The 18,218-nt window shown below is 39.2% G+C and overlaps 1 protein-coding gene across 3 annotated transcripts in view; it reads left to right on the top strand.

Moving 5' to 3' along the window:
* The window catches only part of DMD (dystrophin), a 2,676,723-nt gene that overhangs the window by 2,279,768 nt on the left and 378,737 nt on the right, over positions 1–18,218 (top strand). The window lies entirely within an intron of this gene.

Here is an 18,218-nt window from a genome sequence, read left to right as displayed (position 1 = left end):
AACTAGAAATATAAAACTCCTAGAAGAAAACAAAGGGAAGCATCTTCAGGACACTGTTAGGCAATGATTTCTTAGACTTTACACCAAAAGCATGAGCAATAAGAGAAAAAACATAGATAAATGGACTTCATCAAAATTAAAATGGTTTATGTATCTAAAGACTTCATCTTGAAAGTAAAAAGACAGCCAACAGAATGGGAGAAAATATTCAGAAAACACATCCAATAAGGGTTTTCTTTAAAAACATCAGTTTTACTGATACATATTCATAAAGCATACAGTCCATCTAAAATGTGCAATCAGTGGTATTTGGTATAATCACATAGTTGTGCAGTCATCACTTCAATCATTATTACAGCATTTTCATTATTTCAATAATAATATTAATAAAATTTAAAAAAAACAGATAAAGATTCATCACCTCTCAATCTCTCTATGCTTCCCCTGCTGTACATAGCTGCTATTTAGGGCTATTCTTGCTTATTTATTTATTTATTTATTTGGATATACAGTGAGGATTTAATATCCAAATGCATAAAGAAATTCTGTAGCTCAACAAAAAAAGACAAATAACCCAAATATAAAAGTGCAAAAGACTGAACTAGAAATTTCTCCAAAGAAGATACACATATGACCAACGAGCACATGAAAATATGCTCGACATCATTAGCCATTAGGTAAATACAAAACAAAACCACAAAGAGATGGCTACTACTCAGAAAACAGAAAATAAGTGTTGGTGAGGATGTGGAGAAATGGGAACACGCATTCATTATTGCTGTGTAAAAGAGTTTGGCAGTTTCTTAGAAAGTTAAGTAGGGAATTATACACTTCTAGGTTTATACCCTAAAAAATTGAAAGCAGGGGCTCGATCAATTACTCACACACCTGTGTTCATGGCAGCATTATTTACAATTGCCAAATGATGGAAGCAACCCAAGTGTCTATCAATATATGAATGGATAAACAAAATGTGGCGTACACATATGATGGAATCTTACTCAGCTGTAAAAAGTAATGAAGTTCCGATACATGTGACAGCATGGGTGAACTGTGAAGACATCATGTTAAGTGATACAAGCCAGACACAAAACGATAAATACTGTGTGATCTCATTGATATGAAATAATTAGAGTAAGCAAATACATAGAGCTAGAAACTAGGATACAGGTTACTAGGGGCTGCAGTGCAGATAGGGAATGGGGAGTTAATGCTTAATTAGTTCAGAGTTTTTGTTTGGGGTGATGGAAACGTTTTGGTAGTGGATTTTGGTTATGGTAGTACAATATTGTGAATATAATATACTGCTGAATTCTGTATTTTAATGTGGATAAAAGAGGAAACTTTAGATTGCATATATGTTACTAGAACGAACATTAAAAAAACATGACTGTACAAAATAGTGAGCTCTAATAAAATATGTGAACTATAGTTAATAGTATAATTATAAAAATATTGTTCCATCATTTGTAACAAAAATACATTAATGCAAAATGTTAATAAAAAGGAAAACTGCATGTTAGGGGGATTCAGCATGATTTTTCTGCAAACCCACAATTTCTCTAATAAAAAAGTTATAAAGAACATTATCCTATCAGTAAGACTTCAAAATCCTATTTTTAAATGCTCATATCTCCTGGGAAGTTCAATGTTTTAATCATGGATCAATAGCACCTTCCTTCTTCTCTCCTAAGCCAGAAAGCCATCTTTTCTCCCTGTACATTGTTCCTGAGTTCAGTGGTCCCCAAGTCTTATTTGTGATCACTTGAAAATATCCCCTTCTCTCCATCCTATGTTCATTACCTGGTTTAAACCACCTTCTTCTCTTACTCAGACCATTAAACTCTTCTCCCTCACTCTATTGGGCTCACCTCTAACGTACTTTTCACTGCCAGTAAGATGATCTTACCAAAAGATAAATCTGAAGCAGATTAAACATCTTCATGGTATAAAATCCAGATCCTCACCTTGGCTTACAAGGCCCTTCACTATCCAGCCACTCTTTCTTGCCCCACCATATATGTAATAAATATATGAGTACATATGTATGTATATAAATATACATATGGATGGATGTGTGTGTGTGTGTGTGTGTATATATATATAAATATAATCACCTCCTCTCCTGACTCCTGTAGACATTCTCCTCTGCCAAATAGAGATACTCAGCCCTGATGCATATTCTTTTTTTTTTTTAGGAGGTGCAGGGGATTGAACCCAGGACCTCATATATGGGAAGTAGGCTCTCAACCACTGAGCTACATCTTCTCGTCCCCTGATGCATGTTCTTACCTTAATCTTTACATGAACCCTTCCGTCTGCTTCAAATTTCATTCTCCCACTTCTCCTGTGATCAGCTCCTACTCATCCCTCAAGACCTTGTTCAAATGTCATCACTTGTGTGATGGCATCTGCAAATCTTGGTGGCAAAGCTAATTTCTCTGTGTTCCCTTATGGCTCTGTTCCACTTTAACATTATCATATGGTAGTCGAGTTGTGTATTTGCTTCAGACTCTTCCAGAAGGCTGTGGGTCACTTGAAATAAGGAACTGACATCTTTGGTTTTAGGAGTATTACAGTTTCCTAGGATGTTCAAGCAAACACCATGAAATGGGTTGGCTTAAACAATGGGAATTTATTTATTCACAGTTTTGAGGTCAGGAATGAGTCCAAATCAAGGCCTTATCAAGGCAATGTTTTTTCCCCAAATACTGTTGGCCTGCTGGGGCTAGCTGCTAGTGATCTTTGGTTCCTCAGTCTCATGGAAAAGCACACAGTAGGTTCTCTTGTTCTCTTCCTTGTTCCTTCTCAGCTTCTTGCTTCCTGCAGCCTTCTCTCTCTGAATTTCACTCACTTATAAAGGACTCCAGTAATAGTATTAAGACAGGTTCTGATTGAGGTGGGTCATGCCTTAACTGAAGTAGCTTCACCAAAAGTTTCTGCTTATACGGGGTGCATACCAACAAGAATGGATTAACTTTAACAACATGTTTTTCTGGGGTACATATAGTCCCAGACCATCACAAGGAGTGTTTCTAATCATCATGGAGGGGAGGCTCTTATCTTTCTGCCCACCCACCAAAAAAAGAATAAAGCAGAAAGTCAGTAAGTGAAAAGAAGAGAATTCTGGCAGCTCCCAGCAAATGGGTTTTTCAGCAATTCCATTTGTATTCTCCTCAAGATAGTATAAATATTTAGGTACTACCCACAGTGATTTCTCAGTTCCCTGTTGGAGAAATTTTTTTCTCTTAAATTCTAAACCATATCAGAAATTTGAGCAGAGATTCAAGACATCTCAACAGTCCGCCTACCCCTGTCTGAAGAGTGGATCAAAAATGTGAGTCCATGGTAAAGCACTAGGGACATGACCAGTTCTCTTCCTTTGGGTTACCTGGCTTCCTTACTTCTACTCAAGATGAATGACAAGATGACATCCAGTTACAGTTTTTCTTTTCTTACTTGGGGCACTGTGAGGCAGGTTTCCACTGTTCCCCAACAGATATTACGATTTAGCTGCCATGTGAAATTCTTTTTTTTTTTTTAAGATTTATTCCCCCCCCACCCCACCCCCAGTTGTCTGCTCTCTGTGTCCATTCACTGTCTGTTCTTCTGTGACTGCTTCTGTCCTTATAAGTGGCACCGGGAATCTGTGTCATCTTGCTGTGTCAGCTCTCTGTGTGTGCGGCACCATTCTTGGGCAGGCTGCACTTTCTTTCACGCTGGGCAGCTCTCCTTACAGGGCGCACTCCTTGCGCGTGGGGCTCCCCTACGCGGGGGACACCCCTGCATGGCAGGGCACTCCTTGTGCGCATCAGCACTGCACGTGGGCCAGCTCCACATGGATCAAGAAGGCCCGGGGTTTGAACTGCGGACCTCCCATGTGGTAGGCAGACGCCCTAACCACTGGGCCAAGTCCACTTCCCTGAAATTCTTATCATGTAGTATAATCTATAAAGACATCTTCTTCTCCTCTATTTTATTTCCTTATGAAAATGTACATGATTTATCTCGTGGTAAGGAAGGACCTATGCCTTCCCAAACCTTGCTTTCCTGGCAAAAGTTTTCCAAATCCATGTATTTTCAGATGGAAGAAGCATCATCACATGGGCAAAGGCCAGGAATACTCTGGGCCTGCTGTAACAGGATGGTTCATGGTTCTCTAGGACGCTCTGAACTGAATCGAAAACTTTGGGTAGGATTAGGTCATTCAATGAAAACTCATGAGTAGGTTTCCGGGCTCAGCAGTGTAGGTTTTTACAAGGGAAGAGACATCTCTTGCCATTTCAGTTTTCTCATCTACATTATGTTTTCTTTGGCAGATCTGCCAATATGGCATACTCTTCTATAATGCCCATATGCATATGCCTTCTTGCTCCTTTTCCTCATACACTGGATAAAGAGTAACTTTGTTATTTTCCTATTTATGCTAAATAGCATAAAGTAAATCCCTAAGCAGGAAAAAACATTACATTCCCTTGAAGTAGTTTGCTCTACATGGTAGCAGAGAGAAATTAAGCTGCCAGAGAACACCAGGGGATCAGACCCAACTGTGGCAGCAGGCTTTTAGTTAACATCAGAATACTGGAAACTTCCTTAACATTCACACTTTATGAATACCTAGAATTGACTTTAAAGGTCAATATCCCTATGCTTCAGGCTGAAGAGTAGCCACAAATAAATACACTTGTATCCAACATGTGTTTGTAGATTATTTTGGAAATTGTCCTGCTATTTGAAATGAAAAAAAAATTCACAGTACTCACCTTTTCTAAACAGCTGCCTCAGTGTAGGGTTGTTTTGTGGTTGTGCAAAGGTTTCTGAGGCTTTTTAAGGAGTGGGGGGGGGGGTGGAATAAAGTTGTGGTTTTGCATTTACAAGCTTCATAATTAAAACAAGCCACAGGAAATTAGCTACATGGCTGTTATAATTTCTAGTGTATTATCAAAAATAATCATGACACTTTGCCATATGTTCTTGCCTTCTTCTTACATATTGCTGTTGGTATAAGATGAGACTTGACATCAACTAATTACTTATTTCTAATATGCAATCCCAAACTGCAGTGATTCTCTCGAGGCAAAAATAGTTATTTGACAACTGAAAGTGGGAGGATTGCATCCAGCATCCATGTGGAATCTGAGCCTTCTCTTGACATAGAGGTGCAATGGACACAACCAATCCAATGTCCACATAGAAAAGGTGGCATTGGATTGGGAAAAGTGGACATGGTGGCTGATGGGTATGGGGAAAGGCAGGAAGAGATGAGAGGTGGAGGCGTCTTTGGGACATGGAGCTGCCCTGGATGGTGCTTCAGGGGCAAACACCGGACATTGTAAATCCTCACAGGGCCCACTGGATGGAATGGGGGAGAGTATGGGCCATGATGTGGACCATTGACCATGAGGTGCAGAGGTGCCCAAAGATGTACTTACCAAATGCAATGGATGTGTCATGATGATAGGAATGAGTGTTGCTGGGGGGGGGGGGGGAGAGGTGGGGTGGGGGTGGTGGGGTTGAATGGGACCTCATATATATATATTTTTAATGTAATATTATTACAAAGTCAATAAAAAATTTTTTAAAAAATAGTTATTTGACAAAGAGATTCAAGAAATAAGACCTTTTCTAACTTTTAGCTCTGTAAATAATATAGGCAAATTGTACATATAAATATAACCAGATGTGTACATGGGAAGACAGTTGCCTACCTACACTTTTTAGGAATAGGAGTGCATTCTATTCATTTAGAGCCATTCAAAATCATTAAAAGGATTAGTTCTGGGTGGATGAAGGAGGAATAAATAAATTCATACCGAACTGGAAACTAATTCAGTTGCCTGGCCATTCCTTTAAAAGCATCATGAGTAAATTTCTCATATCAAATATCTCACAAGTGTCTTAATGAGCTAATTATTTTTGTTGTTTCACACTTAGCCCAAGTTAGAAGTTAAACTTGGCTTCTATTTGGGGGTGTGGGGAGGAATGGAGGAGTAAAAGGAACATCAATTCAGGAATATCTATGTTCCAATCCAGCTTCTGCCACATATTAGCTGTGAGATTTGGACAAGTTATTATCTCTCTTTAAATTGTAGTTTCCTTATTTTGGGGGGATAAGAAGGCCTACCTCACAGAATTGGTGTAAGGGATTTAGAAGTGGTGTATTAGTTTTCTATCCTCTTTCATCTCCTTTCTCTGCTCCTACCCCCCAATATTAGTCCTGTAATAATAAATATGTTTCAATTTCAGAAAGGTCCACATGGACTTTCTTAGATAAGGATAGTTATCTTCAAGCAGACTGATTCTTGCACGCAAAACATAGTACAAAACCAAAAGTACCTTCAACATTGCACTCTTTTCACGTGTGACTGTCTCTGTGTTTTAAATGTACAATCTAGATATTAATTATGAAGGCTTTTCATGATTACATTTGGTAATTATCTTCAGAAAGATGCCTCATATAGGAAATGCTCACCCAGTTCTGAGCGCCAAAGCATTATGGCAAGATCTGAAATAATACTGCAAGACAGTAGAGGTCTTTTATGTGGATTTTCGGTGCGTTGTTTAAAAAGAAAACAGCCAGTTTTAGGGTTTTGTTAATATTCCAACACCAGCATTAAGAAAGCATGCCATTCTTCTTTTAAACTTTATTAACTGAGCTAAAAGGATACCAACATAAGTTCTGCCTCTGAGTCCATAGCATCCTAACTTTCTGAAAACATCTGATGCCATGTGGCTCTACCCACACTTTCTCAGGAGACTGTATCCTTACACCTCACTCTCATCTATGTTAAGAGTGCCTACTAGGCTGAATTTTGGGTGGGATTTACCTGTGCCTCTGTTCAACTTCGGTTTCTTATTTTTTTTAAAGATTTGTTTATTTCTCTCCCTTCCCCGCCCCCCGTTGTCTGCTCTCTGTGTCTATTTGCTGTGTGTTCTTCTATGTCTGCTTGCATTCTTAACATGCAGCACTGGGAAACTGTCTTTTTTTTGTTACTGCATCTTCATGCGTCAGCTCTCCATGTGTGTGGTGCCACTCCTGAGCGAGCTGTACTTTTTTTTCATGCAGGGGCATCTCTCCTTGCAGGGTGTACTCCTCGCGCATGGGGCACCCCTATGCGGGGGATACCCCTGTGTGGCATGGCACTCCTGGCGTGTGGCAGCACTGTGTGTGGGCCAACTCACCACATGGGTCAGGAGGCCCTGGATATCGAACCCTGGACCCTCCATATGGCAGATGGTGCTCTATCAGTTGAGCCACAACTGCTTCCCCAACTTTGATTTCAGTGCCCTTACCTTATCATTCTAATTTATTTGGTACCAAGGTGTGTGTGTGTGTGTGTGTGGTGTTTGAGACACAGCATATGTAATGTTTGTCTTACTCCTGGGTAAATAAAACTTAAAATAGCATTTCTATCTTTAGAACACTCATGATTATTTTCCCATATTCTCCCTTCCAAAGGTAGGGCAAGAGAAGGATGAAACTGAGTCGCATATGCAGCTATTTCTATAACTTAAGAGAACTCAATGATTGTAGTTCACCTTACTTCCTCTGTTTCTGGAGCCACCACCCAACCAGTTCATGAATGACTGAGGCTGCATGGCAGCAAGATTTCCTGTTCCTTTTTCCCCCTGCTCCGATTTACCCTAAAAACTGACCCCTAAATAATCATTCTCAAATACTTTTTTCCACTATGTCATGCCTTTGCACAAAAGCTACAGTGAAATCTTATCCTTTTAGAATCTGATATAATCTCCAAGCTGCCTTTGGAGCTCTCAGTGACCACTCCATATCCTTTGAACCTCATCTTTTGACCCTTCTTGGCACTACGTCTTAGCTTCTGCTCACAGCTATTGCTCCCATCTCTTTTCATTCAGTATTCATTTTCCCTGGAATGCCCTCATGTCTTCTCTTCTAGCAGGATTGGAGTTATGGGGGAAGGTGAGTGGATGAGCAGAGGGAAGCCACTTTAACCAAAGCCTGACAAAACTTGGTCAGGCATTGGGTTAGGTACTTAGATGCTCTACCCACATGACCATATCTAATCTTTGCCAAAACATTATAAGGTAGATAATATTGACCCTATTTATGGATGAAAAAGAGCTTTGAAATATTTTATAATTTGCCCAGGATCTCAAAGTTAGTAAGGGAAGTAAGTTAGAACCTCAACAGATTTAATGAATCCAAAGACTGGGTTCTTTCCACTGTGCCATACTTTATCCCAGTCTATGTAAATTGCCCCTTCCCTCTCTAGATTTTAAAGACATAATCATGCCTTGATGTACTCTTGTGTGGGCTCTTTTTTTTTAAGATTTATTTTATTTACTTCTCCCCCCACCCCATTCCCCCCCTGTTGTCTGCTGTCTGTGTCTGTTCACTGTGTGTTCTTCTGTGTCTGCTTGTATTCTCATTAGGCAGCTCTGGGAACCAATCCTGGGACCTTCCAGAGTGGGAGAGAGGCGATTACTCTCTTGTGCCACCTCTGCTCCCTGTTCTGCTAGTCTTCTTATTTTCTCTCCTCTGTGTCTCTTGTTGTGTCTTATTTCTGCACCAGCTCTCCACATCAGATGGCACTCCTGCACGAGGAAGCATTCCCGTGTGGGCTGGCTCTCTGCATGGGCCAGCTTGCCCTCACCAAGAGGCCCTGGCCATCGAACCCTGGGCCTCCTATATGGTAGATGGGAGCCCAATTTCCCTTATGTGGGATCTTGTAACTGTTCCTCAACAGCCTCACATCAGCATCCCTACCTAGGGTATAAGCTCTAAACATAAAATAACTATTTTAAAAATCACCTCCCAAATCCCCCTTTGATTCTTCATCCCCCTTCAGCTACTGCCCATTTCTTATCTACTCTTCACAGCCCAACTTTGCAGTGGTGCACTGTGTGCAGTCAGCCTCCTTAAGGCTTGCTTACTTTTGCATCTACTTTCACTTCTCTCTTCTCTTCAAGGTCACCAATAACCTTTCTTGTTGCCACATCTAATGGACAATGTTCTATAATGTTACCAAGCTCTTAACAGTGTTTGACATAGTTTGTTGCTTGCTCCACATTCTTTAAAGCAGTTTTTTTTTCACACACCATACAAAGAATACAATCAATGGCTTTCAGTCTAATCATCCAGTTGTGCTTTCATCACCACAGTCAACTTTAGAACATTTTCATTGCTCCAAAAAGTAAACCTCCATACATCTTGTGACAGTTTGGATTTGGTGAATCCAAAAAAAAAAAAAAAAGAGGCAATATACCCTAATAAATTTCCCATTATAAGAGCCAACCCATTTCTGGAATTTTGCATTGGCAACCCTGGGTCAAACTAAGACAACCCTTCTACCTCCCGTTATTGACACTTAGCATTGGTGTGGTACCTTTGTTACAATGAATGAAAGAATGTTAAAATATCACTGTTAATTATAATCCATAGTTTGCGTTAGGTGTATTTTTTCCCATTTACCACCCCGTTGTTAACACCTTGTAATAGGGCCGTATATTTGTTTTAGTTCATGGAAGAACATTCTTATACCTCTAGCTTTCCTTTTAGTAACATACACAACCCTGAACTTCCCCTTCCAACCACAAACACACACACACACAATTCAGCACTATTAACTACACACATGCTAGCATGCTACCATGCTACCATAACCTCTATCCTTGTCCAGACATTTACAATCAAACTTATTAAAAATTCTGCACAAATTAAGCCTCAGCTCCCCATTCTCTACCCTCATTCCATCTCCTTATACTAGATATTAACCCCACAACTTTGCTCATTTTAGTGAGATCATCCAATATTTCTCCTTTGTGTGTGTGTGTGTGTTTGAGGTACCGGGGATTGAACCTGGGACCTTGTGCATGGGAAACAGGCACTCAACCACTGAGCTACACCTGCTCCCCGTACATTTATTGTCCTTTTGTGTCTGGCTTATTTTATTCAAGGTTCATCCATGATGTCACATGTCAGGACTTCATTTCTTCTTACAGCTGAGTAAATATCAGTGGTCCTCAAGACTTGGTCTTAGGGTTCTCTTTGTTTCCCTATTTACTTCCTCTTCCTAAGTAAGCTCTCCATTCCCATGGTGATAGCATCAATAAGCAGAATAATTCCAAATTGATATAACCAGCCCAGAGTTCCCCTAAGAGTTCTACACATGCATATCCAGCAGCCTATTTGAAATCTTCATTTGAATGTCTTGTAGACATTTTAAACCTAACATGTTGAAAATAGAATACGAAACTGACTCTTCCCCCAGTTTTCACTATCTTAGTAAATGGCACTACCATCCATCTGTTGTTCAAGTTAGAAACCCAGAAGTCGTTCTTGAGGTCTTCCACTGCTTCACTCCCGTCATCCAACCCATTAGTATGTGCAACAAATTCAACATCTGCATTATGTCACCAATCAAACCACTTCTCTCCGTCTGTGATCACCCTAATCCAGGCCACCATTATCTCTTACCTGGACTAGAAGTCCTGACCTCTCACTAGTCCTCCTGTTTCCTCTCTTGCCTTCTTTAATCTTCACAGAGTAATAGAGTGACTTTTTTTTCTTTTCTTTTTGTTAGAGGAATTATAGGTTTACCAAAAAATCATGCATAAAATAGAGTTCCCATATACCACCCTATTACTAACACCTTGCATTAGCATGGCACATTTGTTACAATTCATGAAAACACATTTTTATAATTGTACTATTAACTGTAGTCCATCACTACAATAGGGTTTTCTGTGTTGTGTGGGCTTATGTTCTTTTTAAATTTTTATTTTAGTAATACACAGACAACCTAAAATTCCAATGTCTAAATCAGATTGTGTCACCACCCTGCTTAAAAATCTTCAGTTGTTTCCCACTGCACTTGAAATAAAATTCAAACTCCTTATCATGGAACTTCAAGGCTCCATATTATCTGGGCCCTCTCTTAATTCATTGCCAGCCATATTCCCTCCTGACTTAGTAAATTCTAACCAAGAGCTTTCCCAGGACAGAGCTGTTGCAGAGGCCCGTCTTTACTTGGGAGGAATTCTGTGCCTTTGATCCTTCCTTTTGCTGATTTCTTCTCCTCTTTCAAATTTCACCTGACATTGGACCTTCTTCTCACATGGGCCTTTCTTGACCACCATAACCAGAGTGCCCCATCACTACCACACACACACCATTATTTTCATCACAAGCTTACTTTGTTATTTTCAGCACGTCTTCTTAATTCATTTGTTATTTTCAGCACGTCTTCTTAATTCATTGCAAAGTTGTGTGTTTATCTGTTTACTCTATTTCTTCCCAAACATCTTATTATGCTTTGAACTCCAAGAGGACTGAACTCTATTTCTGTTTCTGTTTTACTTTGCCACTGTAGACCTGGCTCCTAACATAAATATTAGTAGAAGCAAGGAAGGAAGCAAGGAAGCAATGGAAGGAGGGGGGGGAGAAAGAAAGGGAGGGAGGGAGGAACCTGGGTCAGGACTACATCTTCCCTATATTAACTGTGTTCCCATAGTTCCTAGCGAAATGTTGAACATATTGCAGGCATTTGATGCCTGTTTGTATGATGAATAAATACACAGAGAATTTTTGTACTGTGACAGAATAAAAGGAAACTAGGAAAAACAAGATACAGAAAAGACACTACTCATCTTCCAACCCAGTGTGTCTTAAATGAGCACTTCAATTTTAAAAAGTAATTTTAAGACAGAATAAACTAGAGGGTCAGACAAGGAGAGAAAGCATCACATGTTCCTAGATTTCAGGATTGCTTAAGGCAGTCTGACAAATGGAATTTTGCTCAGTTTCCTCCAGGGGTAATCCACCCTAGGCCAGGCATTTTTAAAGATTAGATTTTGAAATAAAGCTTTGCACCTGGGAATGTACTGAGGCAGGAGAGCATATCCCTTCTCTCCACTGTTGTAGTGCTCAAGTGTGAGAATTTTCGAATGAGATATGAAAGCAAAGACAACAAACCCTGCAGGATAATAGTCTCTAGGGACCTTAATAACAACCATTTTTAAAGCAAAGCCTGTGGACTCCTAAATCCATAGCCGCACGTTTAGACGCATTGCAATGCAGTGGGCCTGAAAACACACTCCTTATCTACCTAGAACAACCGGGCTCCAAGCCAAGCTGAAGCCCTCAAATTAACTCTTGTTTCTCTTGGGATGACAACTCTGCTGCTTTTAAAAGTATTTCAATCGCCACGTAAAGGATAGAAAAAACAGCCATACCCCGCCCCCCCCTCCCATGAACCTGTAACTAACAGCATTAGAAACCTCTGGAGGTTAGAGTAGAGGCCTTATAAGGCAAGACCGTGGGTCCAATTCTTTCATGTAGGTGCTCCACGAAAAATCCGCAAGGAAGGATACTTTTGTTTTGTTTTCATTGTTTTAATTTCCAATCCATAACTGACACTTTTGCCAAATATAATAAAAATGAATTACTAGGAAAAATACAAAAACCAGGCATACAAACTCCAAACCTGTTTTATTATTAGATTGCAATAAAAGTTTCTAAAGATTTATTCTCAATGTCTGTTCTCCTAGTAGAATGTGTGTATGTGTGTGTGTGTAGTCCGAAACCTCAACTATTTAGAACCCGTGCTCTTTACAACCAACGTTTAACGAGTCATTTTAGATAAAAACAGATCTTTTGTTTTGACTGCCTAGGTTCTGGGAAATCAGATCATCACTTTTTTTTCCTAACAAGTTTATTTGAATTTGTTTTAAAAATCATGAGTAAAAAGGAGCTAATGTCCTTATATTTATTCACATTTTAACTGCTCCCAGAAAAGATTAGAGATGGTGCTCCTGTGATGAAATTTGTAAGATTTGTTCCCTATTTTGATTCTTCCTATATCTTTTTCTTTTTTTAGTTACACAAATCTCAACTCTGTTCACCATAGGGAGGCTATCATTTGCTGAGTTCTTTTTTAGTGGCAAATAATTCTATACACAAATGAGAGAAAATATGGGGATACTGATATCCAGAATGTTTTGAAATAGTATCATAGCCATTCATTTGGATAATAAAAAGAAGGAATAAGTGTGCAGCACTTTTTCCTGGTATCTCCCTTCTTTGTCTTCTAGTAAAACTCTTGTAACTTTATTTATTCTTTCCGTTCTACTTATCATTCTACTTATCGAATGAGATAGTATAATTTCATATTCAACAATTCTTTGTCTGTGCTTTACATTTTTATACACTTTTATTCTCAATGGCTTCCTAAAAGACTTGTATCTTACTTACTGTATGGAACGGACTGCCTTCTATTTCTAACACTCATCATCCATTCCAATCAGGCTGTGCAATTCATTGTCCCTGCTCATAAACCAAACTCATCCTCACCTTAATGCCACAGCCATGCTCTTCTTCCCATCTGGAATCCCCTCTTCCGTCCACTTCTTTCAATCCTATCCATCCTGCAAGACACAAGCCAAGGCCCATGACTTTGTGAAGACTATCTCTCTCCCTTGTTTTCGACATTATTTCTCTTCAATAACAAGGCTTGTATCAGCTAATGTTTCATTAAAGGCTTGCTATGTCCTGGATGTTGTTCAAAGGATTTTACACACACTGTTCCATGTAATATTCAAAACAACTCAGCAGGTAGATATTATTCTTTAATATTTAGAGAAGCCAAAGGAATTAAAGAGTTTTCAAAGGTAAAGAGCTAATAAGAAAAGGAGAACGGAGACACACAAACCTCTTTCTTTAGCTCCATGTGGACATTAGTTCTCTCTAGAGAGTAAGTAATGGGGCTGATAAGCGGAGCAGGTCAGACACTCAGAAAAGGAGGAAAAGCCCTCCAGGAAGACTAGCTATCCCAAAGGAACATGGACAAACTATGTTTAGGCTGATGTGTTGATGGTCAAGGTCATTACTTGACATGAGTAATTGTACACATGGCTCTTGGAAACAAAGATACCCCTACTCTTGAAACCTCTGCACTATGTCATATCACTAGTCTCATATTTGAACTTTCTCAGTACTCACAGCTGAAGTCTGCACCGTAATTTTACAGAAGTTTAATCTGTATGTGCCTTTGTGGAGAGAGGGGAGTAGTGTGAGGAGACTACATATGATTTTCCATTTGCACCCATTTTCTCAATTATTTTGTGTTCTCTTATTATATTGGATGTATCTGTTCCCCACCTTGGATCTTTTACCCTGTCTCCATCTTAATAAAAGTATAAACTTACTCTTGGAGTGCTGAAAACATTGTTATTCTGTATTCTCTATTGGCGGTGCTAGATTTGCTGGAATTTAGGTAAGATTATTATTAATAGGAAAAATTGCCACCGGAAAACTAAAACTCAGGGGTAGGCACTATACCTGGTGGTTAAAAGCACAATCCTTGAAGTCTGACTTCCAAGGCCGGAAATCTAGTTACATCGGTTATGGTTATTAGCTGTGTGACCTTGGGCATCTTACTTAACCTCTCTGTTAATTCTCTTATCTGTAAAATGAAGATATTAAGAATGCCTAGAGTAGAGGTTCTTAACCAAGGATCCACAGACCCCTTGAACTGAAAATTCACAAAATATTATTCTTGTGGGGACATATTGTTGTGGATGTGATATATTCATTAAATAATGCACAGCATAGTGTGGACTTACTAGGGGGTCCATGGAACAGAAAAGGTTAAGAACCCCTGGCCTAGAGGGTCATTGAGAGGATTAAATGAACTCCTGTGTATACACTGTTTTGGATAGTGTCTGGTATAGAGGAAGTCTTATATATGTTGTCACTTTTGCTGCTACTGCTGTTGTTTTTGTTGTTGTTGTTATGAAATATCTTTTTTCCTGTTCACTAAGGAATACAATCACAAAATGAAGAGAACAATTAGATACCATACAGTGAATGCAGTGACTAAGGTTTGAGCATGAACTTTACTGGTTAAGGCAGAGGTGACCTAAAACTACCTAAAAACATCTGTGAAAATTATACTTTGGTCCAGATTGGCTACCTAGAACAACCTCAAAGAACCCTCCCCCCACCTCCTATTTTCAGTACCAACCTTCTCTTTTTCTGTGGGCCCCAAATCTAATAACACTTTCATCATGGTAGTTCTGTGCCAGTGTGTGTTCCTTCCCACCTGCCCCGTCGATGTCTCCTTCCCACCTAGGACTCACGCTGCCTATGGACACTGAAACCCCCCTACTCCTACATGCCAGCCTCTGAAAGAGAACCTTATGTTCCCCACCACTACTCACCCCCATTTCAGGGCATCCTTCCTGAGTCCCATAACTTGACTGAATTCCCTTCCAGTTTGCTATCCCAAAGGAACATAGTCCAACTATGTTTAGGCTGATGCGTTGATGGTCAAGGTCACTGTTTGGCTAATTGTCATTAGTCATTAATGACTAATTTTTTGCATAGCTCTTGGAAACAAAGGGATGAATTACTGATTAGAAATTTCTGGTCTGACAGCAGGGGTATTTTTTAGTTAGGAGACCTTTCCAGTGGAAGCAGTCTTTACTCACAGGTTGTCCTGGATGCTCAAACACAAAATGATAAATGTAAAGGGTAGCCAGGATTTATTTTTGTGTAGATATTTGATCAGGAGAAAGATATTCATTAGGACCCATCTAGACAAATCCACCCATGTTGATAAAATTTTTATGAGAGTCAGCAATGCTGTATTTCAGTACGCTTTTCTCTCAAAATTTGTTTTTTCTCTGGTTAGTAGTTTTCTTGTTCAGCCTGAAAAACTACTGTGTATTACACCCAATGCTTATAGAAAATGGGAAGGTGGAGATAGTTCAAAGTCATCTAGAATCAAGAGTCCCAGATCCACTTCCTAGCTCTAGTACTTACTCAATATGTGACCTTAGGCTAGCCAGTTTAACATCTCTGAGCCTCGGTGCTCTCATCTTTAAAAGAGGGAATATTATGTACCTCATGGAGCCAGGCGGATGAATAACTATAGTGGTACATATGTAAGTGCTTTGTAAACTATTATTTGTGTCACCTTTGATTCTAAACTGCCATCATGATGTAGAGAAAAACTACTGAACAAAGAGTTACCTTTCTGCCAATGCTAAAACATTACTCCAACCACATCTGGATTTTCAAGGGGAAAAGTTTTTATCCCAGTAACGTTGAGGTCTGGCAGGAAACTGTCATCAGTATTTAGTTGGTAATATTAATGAATTAAATAAAAAGCATTCACTAGATTTTAGGAAAATTAAAGAGAACTCTCATGTATGCCTCTTATATTTCCCGTGGTGATAAGATTAACACATCACTGGCCCTCAATAAATATGATTTTATATTTATTTCCTTTTTGATGATAAAACGAAGATGTTTATATGCAGTGTAATGTACATAGTAAGGATGAAAAAATAGTAAAACCATGAATCAACATCCTATTTATGCTTGGGAAGAACTCTAATTTATTCAACAAAGAAAGTATTGATGTCTTCATGATATTACATAATATTAAGGGACTATTGATTGAGCCTGGGTCTCTGCTATAAATGCAAGACATAAAAATTCAAATGTACTATTATTTATGTGTGGGTTAATAGAGAAAGCTAGTCATATTAGCCAAAATACTTTATTATCCTGAATAACTAAAAGTTCGGTTTTAATCCCCCAAGTAAGTACTCTGAGACATGGTTTTATGTAATGTGCAAATCAAATACAACAAGAAGAAAATTAAGTAAAGTAAAAGAAAGAAATGAGGGATTTATCTGGATAGCTTGGATCTGGCTTGTCCTTAGTTCTGAATTCTTTAGATAAATTAACTCACTTTTCTCTTTTACCAAAGAAGTAGCAAATGAGGCAGGTTATCCATGTAGCTGTCTAAACATCAAATGGGTGTGTATTTAACCAAACTCCATTCTTCAAGAAGCTCAATATTGGTTTACTACCACATATGATAATTTCAAAACCACATGACATCCTTTCAGAGCAAGCCTGATTTTGATGGGCTAGAGATAGCCACTACTCCATCTGTTTTAGTATTTCCATTCTTTTTGCTTTGGATGTGGTTCTGTTCATATTCCCCCTCTGTCTTTCAGTCGAAGAGGAGATGGAACTCTCTTTAGAGTTCATCAGTGGTACTTTGGCTGCCAGATATGGTGACAGGAGACATTAGCTGTCCATCTACCTCACTTCTGCAACATTCAAAACTCTGCAGCTAAGAGGCTATGACAGAAAACACAAGCCAGTTCAGAATTTCTAACATGTTATTGCTGCCACTTTCCCCTTACTTTAGAAGAGTAATTTAATTCAATTTCAGAAAGAGAGAGAGGGAGGGAGGGAAAAAAAACTTTTCGAGTTACACAGATCAATCTAATTGTCCAGAGCTTCAGAATGAATTTTTAAACTTGTTGAACAGAAGCATACAAATCTCTAAGAGCAAGTCAGATAATGTACAAAGCCTCCATTCATTGTGTAGGCAGAAAGGAATGCTGGTACCCAGCAGCTCTCTAAGGAATGTTCCTTTGGCTTTGACTGCTCTGCTGGGAACAAGGAGGGAAACACATATATAAAATGAATTTATAATGTCTCTGGCTTATAATGGCAAAATGATAAGAAAAGTTGGCTGTTTAATATAAACTGTCAGTTGCATATTCCAGGCCTCCTCTCTTTGAGGTCCCTCCCACATCCACAGGCCTGGCTACCGTTTAGCGAGGAGTACAAAGTAGCTGTTTATTATTATTGACTGGTGAGGCCTGTGCTCTGAAATTCATTCTGTCAACAGAATGTAAGCAAAGTTGGCATTTTAAAGCAGGGCTCTTTCAGTCGCTGGCTTTTCTCAAGATTGCTATGCAACAGGATCAGTGCTGTAGTCCCCGGTTCAAGCTGAAAATGTTACACAGGAAGACATACCATGTAAAGGTCAGATTCTTCTACTATGATGATTTTTTTGATAGGTGTATATACAAATGAGGGTGAACCCATAACTCTTCCCAAGGTCCTATGGATTTTCCACCTGCCAAGCCTAATAATATGATGGTGTTTTCAATGGGAGCTCTTACTAAGAAACACATGATGCTGTAACATTAATGAACTTAATGTGTGTTGTCAAGAATATTCTCTTCTTGACCGTGATGTGGTGGTGCTGTGGACCAAGTCCAGTCTTGTTTATTAGCCTCTTTGTGCTGTTTTATGGTCAGAGTCACCTCTACAGATTGCTATGTGCATGGAAAATATGACTTGACCATAGTATAGTGAAATGATTGGCATGGGGAATGCACTTTACTGTGGAATTTTATTGCAGATT

Source organism: Dasypus novemcinctus, chromosome X (genome assembly GCF_030445035.2).
Source record: "Dasypus novemcinctus isolate mDasNov1 chromosome X, mDasNov1.1.hap2, whole genome shotgun sequence".
In the NCBI taxonomy this organism is placed as follows: domain Eukaryota; kingdom Metazoa; phylum Chordata; class Mammalia; order Cingulata; family Dasypodidae; genus Dasypus; species Dasypus novemcinctus.
Note: the sequence above shows the minus strand (reverse complement) of the source record. Positions and strands in the feature narration are given on the sequence as shown.